The sequence below is a fragment of the Nelumbo lutea genome, chromosome 1 (assembly GCF_056320005.1).
Source record: "Nelumbo lutea isolate HS-2025 chromosome 1, American lotus-T2T, whole genome shotgun sequence".
In the NCBI taxonomy this organism is placed as follows: Eukaryota; Viridiplantae; Streptophyta; class Magnoliopsida; order Proteales; family Nelumbonaceae; genus Nelumbo; species Nelumbo lutea.
The window spans coordinates 141,895,821-141,902,946 of NC_142684.1; the positions used below are offsets into that span (position 1 = coordinate 141,895,821).

The following is a 7,126-nucleotide window of genomic DNA, read 5'->3' on the forward strand; positions in this document are numbered from 1 at the left end:
ATTGTTGATTTGGCCAAGAATCTACTACTTTTCTTTTGAGTTTGAGGACTTAAGTAAATCTTCGAAATGATTTACTAGCTCATGATAGATCCAATCCTAACCCGTAACCCAAACCCCATTTGAATCCTTCAGAGATACTGTTCTATTTCTGGCCCTCCTTCTTAGTGTTGCTTGATGAAAAAATCTTGTATTTATGTCTCCTAATTTTAGCCAAGTTTTCCTAGATTTTTGAGTCTAAAGAATTTCTTACTCTTGACTGATTGAATGAGCTTTCACTTTGTTCCTCTCATAAACCAATTCTACTTGTAAGGTCTTTATCTTCTTATGCGCATTCCCAAACACCATTTTATTCCATTTTAACAATTCAAACTTTAATTTTTTGCATTTTTTATTACCAAGTTTTGATTATCTTCCTTTCTTTCTCGTTCCCAGGTTTCCTTAATTATCTTCTTACAATCTTCAAGAATGTTCCAAATATTTTCAAATCTAAAAGGCCTTTTTGTCTTTTTCTTCTTAGGTGTAGTTTCCAATAGAATTGGAATATGATTAGAACCCCTGCAATGAGATGGTGAACTCTAGCCTCTGGAAACATCTCCAACCAATCTGCATTTGCCATTGTTATATTCAACCTCTCTTGAACATTTTCCTCACCCTCCCTCTTAACCCCATGACTTGGTTGGATTTTGCATCCAATTGTCCTTAATAACTTTCTATTTCTTCCCAATTCCGAGCTAGATTTTTGCTTGTCTCCACACTTGTCTTCCTATTGAACACTATATTCATATCTCCAATACAGGCCCAAGGACCATTTATAGAGTTTGCAGTCTATTGTCATAGTTGAAGAAATTCTCTTTTCTTCTTCCTAATAGGCTCCCCATAAATAAAGAATATGGTCCAAGGGCTCTTGTCATCTTCTATCACTTCTACTATAATAATTCTCTCATTGGCAAATTTTATTCTCAAGTTTACTTCTCCATTCCATAGTATTATCAAGCTCCCAAACAAACCCACAACATGAGACGCCCAACATTCCCAATCCCTCAACCAATTTAATTTCCTCCTACACAACAGAACCAAACATTTAGTTTCCATTATAAAGATTATTATTGGCTTTGTATCCAGGTAGGCTCTTTTTAGAGCTCGAACTGTCATGGGAGAGCCAATCCCTTGATAGTTCCAACTCAACATTAACATTTCCCCTTTGGGGGCTGATTTAGGGTAGCCAGCCAGATCCTGTTCAGATTTCCAACTTGACTTTCTTTCTCTATTCTCATTTTTATTGTAGAAATTCCGTGTTCCACATTTTTAGAAATTTTTTCCTTTTTTCTTTTGAAATTAGATTTACTTTTTTCCTTATACTCTGTTCTACCCATGCTGTTCTCCTAATAATCCTACTTCGACTTCCTTTGTGATTCTTATTTTTCAAAATTTTACTTTTTGAAATTAGATTTATTTTTTTCCTTATACTCTTTTCTACCCATACTTTTCTCCTAATAGTCCCACCCCGACTTCCTTTGTGATTCTTATTTTTCAAAATTTTATTTTTTTTTGCTTTCTCCCAACTCCTTTTACTTTGAGAAATTCTTCCCATGGGTGCAACAACCTCTTTTTTCTTGATTTCTTCCACCACTAGTTTTTGCAATGTACTACATATTTATAGCACCTAAAAGAATTGATAGAAACAAGCAATTCAAAGTTTTTGCATATAAGAGTAGGGGTCCATACTTCAATCCCAGTCACTTATTTGCAATCCTCCGTTGTGTATGCTCCCGAGATGTCCTCATCCACCATCATTCTCTAATCCAAGCTTTCTTGGCTCCTCGCTTCTGTGCTTTCCCCTATATTTGATCCCCATTTCGACTCTGGTTTGCTACTTCACTCTTCTCTCCTCCCTAGCTTGGGATGTCAATAATCATTGGTTGAGTCTTGTCCCAGCACTTTGATTTCCTTCCAATCTATTCTCTGTTCCCAATACCTTATTTTCTTTGTTGGTATTGGTTTCCATTCGACACCTTTTCATCCCATCTTCCTTTTCCCCACTATTTTCTTGTTCATTCTCTTTGCTTTTCTCTAATTCCTCACATTGCTTTTGCTGTACTTTTAAGTTGGCAATTCAACTATATTTGGGCTTCCATTTCCCAAGACCACTCGAAAAGTTTGGTTACTAACCTGACTCAGCCGCCCCTCCATCTGCCATATCTGCTTGCTTGGATCTTCCAGTCCAACTTTTCCGCCGGATGATATGTGGCAGAGTTTCGTCCCATACTTTTCTTCCTAAAATGAGGCTTGGTCACAACGTAAAGACCGGGCATAAGTGGTCGTTGACTTCTGGAACTCGATCCTGAAAATTGGAAACAGTTTTCCATCTTTAGGGGATCACAAAGGTACTACCATACTAGTGTGACTTGGGACGGGCTCAAGTTTAGCATGCTATCTGAAATGACACTAAACTACATCTACAATTTCAGCTTTGTTTCCAATGAGAACGAGGCCTACTTCACCTATTCTGTGTACAAGGGCTTTATCATATCCAGACTTGTGATGGATCTAAATGGGCAAATCAAGCAATTGTCGTGGTTGGGAGACATGCAACAGTGGAGCTTGTTTTGGGCTCAACCGAGGCCCCAGTGTGATGTTAAATCTCTATGCAGGCCTTTCGAGAGCTGCAATGAGCAGGTCATGCCAACCTGTCAATGTCTGCAAGGCTTCAAACCAGTTTCTTCGGAGGACTGGACTCTGAGAACTTATATTCAGGTGTGTGCGTGCGGCAATCCCCTTTGCGATGTGAGACTTCTAATCCGGAAATGTTGGAGGAGGACAGGTTCTTGCAGATGGATAACGTAGTGAGGTTTCCTGAAAATAATCAATCTTCTACAGTCGGGAGTGCTGACAAATGTAGATCGTTTTGCTTGAATTACTACTCTCGCAATGCCTATACTTGTATCAGTGGCCTTTGTTCTATGTGGTACGGGAATCTCTAGAATCTGCAACAACTACTAGAAGAACAGATCCTCTATCTCCGACTTTCTGCTTCTGAGCTTCCACAACCTAGAGGCAAGAAAGTATAATTGTCTCTGTTGCAGGGAGTTGAATTTAAGCTAGGTCTTTGGGATTACATTTAGGCCATGTTGGGAAGTCTTTAAAAACAAGTGCTTATTTGGGGCATTAAGCATTTATTTGGTATTTGAGATATAAACCCAAAATAAGTGCTTATTTTAAAAATAAGGACTTATTTTTTAAGCCCAAACTTTCAGCTTTTTTTAAAGTGCTTATAAAATAAGCACTTATTCAATTTTTTCTTTCAAAATTATCCTTGGTTGAATTTTAAAATACAACTTATAAAATTATCCCTAGTTGAATTTTATAAAACTTTTATGAAAGCACTTTTACAAAAGCACTTTTATAAAAGTACTTTTATGAAAGCACTTTTAAGAAAGTTCTTTTATGAAAGCACTTTTATGAAAGCACATTTATGAAATCACTTTTATGAAAGCACCTTTATGAAAGCACTTTTACGAAAGCACTTTTACGAGAGTACTTTTATGAAAACACTTTATTAGTACTTTTATAAAAGTGCTTTCATAAAAGTACTTTCTTAAAAGTGGTTTTGTAAAAATGCTTTTACAAAAGTGCTTTCTTAAAAGTGCTTTCATAGCTTTTATAAAAGTACTTCCATAAAGTATTTTTTATAAAAGTACTTTCAGAAAAGTGTTTTTATAAAAGTAATTTAATAAATGTACTTTCATAGGGTATATTTTAAAATTTTGAAAGAAAATGAAGGATGAAATAGTCACAAATGCTTATTCAAGTACTTATTAGAGAAAAAGACTACCAAATGCCCAATATAATAAGCACTTAGAAAAGTTGAGTGACAAATGCAAACCAATGCTTATTCGAATAAGCACTTGTTTTTAAGCAATTATTTTTTAACTTAAGCACTCCCAAACATGGTCTTACTTTTTGTTCAGCTTCTACTTGTGTTGCCATTGGAGGAGAAGACTCAAAAGAAAAGGTAGAAGCAGCCCTTCTAATCTGATCTTACTATGATTACCGAGAATATACTTAGGCATGATCAGTCAAATATATTCTGGATGAGGCAGTGACATAGTCTTTGTTCCATACATCAACAGAAGGGCAAACGGGCCAGGACTTGTTATTGTTTAATTTTGATAGTAGCTTTGCTACTATAGTTGAACACCCTGATGAATCTAACTTCAGGGCATCTGACAGTAAAGATGTTGAATTGCCACTATTCAGTTTTTCAAGTCTATTTGTTGCAACAGATGGCTTCTCCGCTGCAAATAAGCTCCGAGAAGGTGGTTTTGGTCCTGTTTACAAGGTAAAACAAAATGGACATGTCTTGACCACAATTTTACGATAAAGAAAAACTAAATGTCTTACACATACACACTGTTTCATCATAAAATTATGAACTTGTTAAATATTACTACAAGTTATTTGAGGGATATTTGAAACATTCATTCTCAAGCCAGCTGAAATAATGTGCATCAATTTCATTGTCCTCCATTTTCAAGGTAAATTACTCAAGGGACAGGAAATAGTAGTGAAAAGGTTTTCAAGAAGATCTGGACAAGGGTTGGAAGAGTTAAAAAATGAGACCATGCTTATTGCTAAACTCCAACACAGAAATATTGTGAGACTCTTGGGGTGCTGCATTGAGGGAGAGGAAAAAATACTGATCTACGAGTATATGCCTAATAAAAGCCTGGATGTTTTCCTATTTGGTTTGTTCATTTAATACTCTGCAATCTTTTTTTTTTTCTCCATTTTCATTGACTTCTCGCTGCATTTAATTGTTTTGAGGACATTTAATTTCTTCTTTGCCCTTGACTGTAAAATTGAGACAGATCCAACCTAACGTGGGGTATTAGTTTGGGGACAACGTACCCGAATCATTGAAGGAACAGCTCAAGGACTTCTTTATCTTCACCAGTATTCCAGATTACAAATTATTCAATGAGATCTGAAGGCTAGCAACATTCTGCTGGACAGTGGCATGAACCCCAAAATTTCGGATTTTGGTATGGCAAGGATTTTTTGCAGAAAACAAGTCAGTAGAAAATACAAATCGGATTGTGGGGACTTAGTAAGTAAAAGAAAACTCTCAACTTTCAAGTATCATTTACACATGTCACAGACTTTGGAACTCTTTATATGTGTAATAAAATTTGATATAGGCAATAACATCTCAAAGATTTGGGTTGAATGATTAAATGGAGCGGTTACATGTCTCCTGAATATGCCACTGAAGGCCTTTTCTCTATAAAATCCGATGTCTTTAGTTTTGGAGTTCTGATGCTAGAGATTTTGAGTGGCAAAAAGAGCACTGGGTTTTATAATTTTGACTCTCTCAATCTTCTTAGATATGTAAGTAGTGATAGAACTATATCCTGACCTTTATCTACAACTCATTGTTTTCAAGGTTCTCTAATCTAAATGAAACTAAACTCACTCTTTCAGGCATGGGAGCTATGGAGAAGTGAGAGAGGATCGGAACTGATAGATCCAATGTTGGGCGACCCACCATCTATGTCTGTCATTGAGATACATCAATGTGGCTCTACTGTGTGTCTAAGAAACTGCGGCTGGTAGACCGACAATGTCAGACGTCGTCTTGATGCTCAGCAACGAGCTTGTTGCTCTACCTTCGCCTAAACAACCTGCTAACTCTACTGCCAGAAGTCTGACATTAGTAAACTCCGATGCTAGCAGGCCTGGAATTTGTTCAATAAATAATGTCACGGTCTCAATGATGGAAGGCCGCTTGAAGTTTATGTTTCCCATTTTGATTTCTTCACAAATTAAACATCTTTTGCTCCCACTCCCTGGTGCAATATGTTATTCTATCTTTTTTTTCTTATTTTATTCTATTTCTGTCCAATGAAACAGCATTTCAGATTTCCAAGTGAATGGAATGTTAGCCACAGAAGATCCAAACAAATTTATGTCCATTGTCATCTCGGGTGAATATTTATGTCCTAGTATTTCTGTTGACGTCTTGCCACTGCAGAGGGGTGTTGTGTGTATTCGTGTCAGCGTGTGCGTATGTGGAGACAGGATCTTCTCCTCACACAGGGCGCTTCACACCGACCTTACAGGCACATCCCACCATGCATTGGGAATATCTCTCGTATTTATACGTTATTATTCACGGAAGATGTTCCCAATGCATGGTGAGATCTACATGTGAGGCACCCTTTGTGAGGAGCAGATCCCAATTCAGGTGTGTAGTGAAAAAAAGGGAAAATTCCACTTTAGTACCCTAAACTTTGGGGATAGTGTCAAGTTAGTACCCGGAAATTCCACTGTAGTACTTAAACTTTCAAAAAGTGTCAAATTGGTCCTTGTCGTTAACCGATCATTAGTCATCTATTGAAAAATGTCAAAACTATCCTTCAAAAGAAGACACTGTTCATTGTCTTCTACATTGAGACTGAACTGGTTGAGGTGTTTGAGACTAATAAAGTCATTGTCTTCTACCTTTATATCTAAAGCACTTTCTTGTCTAGTTATTTCTTTTCTTTCAATTATTGTTTCCCTATCAAAGGAAGTCGAGGAATGGAAGACCACCGAGGCCAGTAAGGAGGAGATGGCCAAATTCGGTGTCGTTTCCTACATGGAATGCATCAAAGACACAAAGGCTTAGGTATTGGCACTCCAACCGAACTTCGATGTCAGTTTGCTAGGGCTTCAGTCTGGGGATGACCAGGTGGTCAAGGGGGCGGTGCCAACTGAGATAGTGCAGCCCTCCAAGGGCCATGTCGGCGACAGGCAGCCCGCACAAGCTGAGGCAACTGAGGGGCGTGTGGACATTGAAGCTTGAAGATGTTTCACGTAGCATCAAGGTCTCTTCAAGGAGTTTCTTTCTTTTTGTCTATTCTCCAAGTACAGCTCCAAGTTTTTGCTTAGTGTTTGTTATTTTTGTAAGAGGCTCATCCTCCCCCAACCGAGGCCGACTTTTTGTAAAGTTTCACACAATTCAAATAAATGAAAACATACTGAGTTTTTTGTCTATCTTGTGCCTTTTCTTCTTTTTTTCTTCCTTGGTTTTTCTTTCTTGTTGTGCCAAGGGCCAATGCCTCCCTTTGATAGGTCACAAATAGTA

General features: G+C 37.5%; 1 pseudogene; it reads left to right on the plus strand.

Annotated features, from left to right (window-relative positions):
• The first annotated feature begins 2,439 nt into the window (after nucleotides 1–2,439).
• LOC148878006 (G-type lectin S-receptor-like serine/threonine-protein kinase At4g27290) lies at nucleotides 2,440–5,930 on the plus strand (annotated as a pseudogene).
• The last annotated feature ends 1,196 nt before the right edge of the window (nucleotides 5,931–7,126 follow it).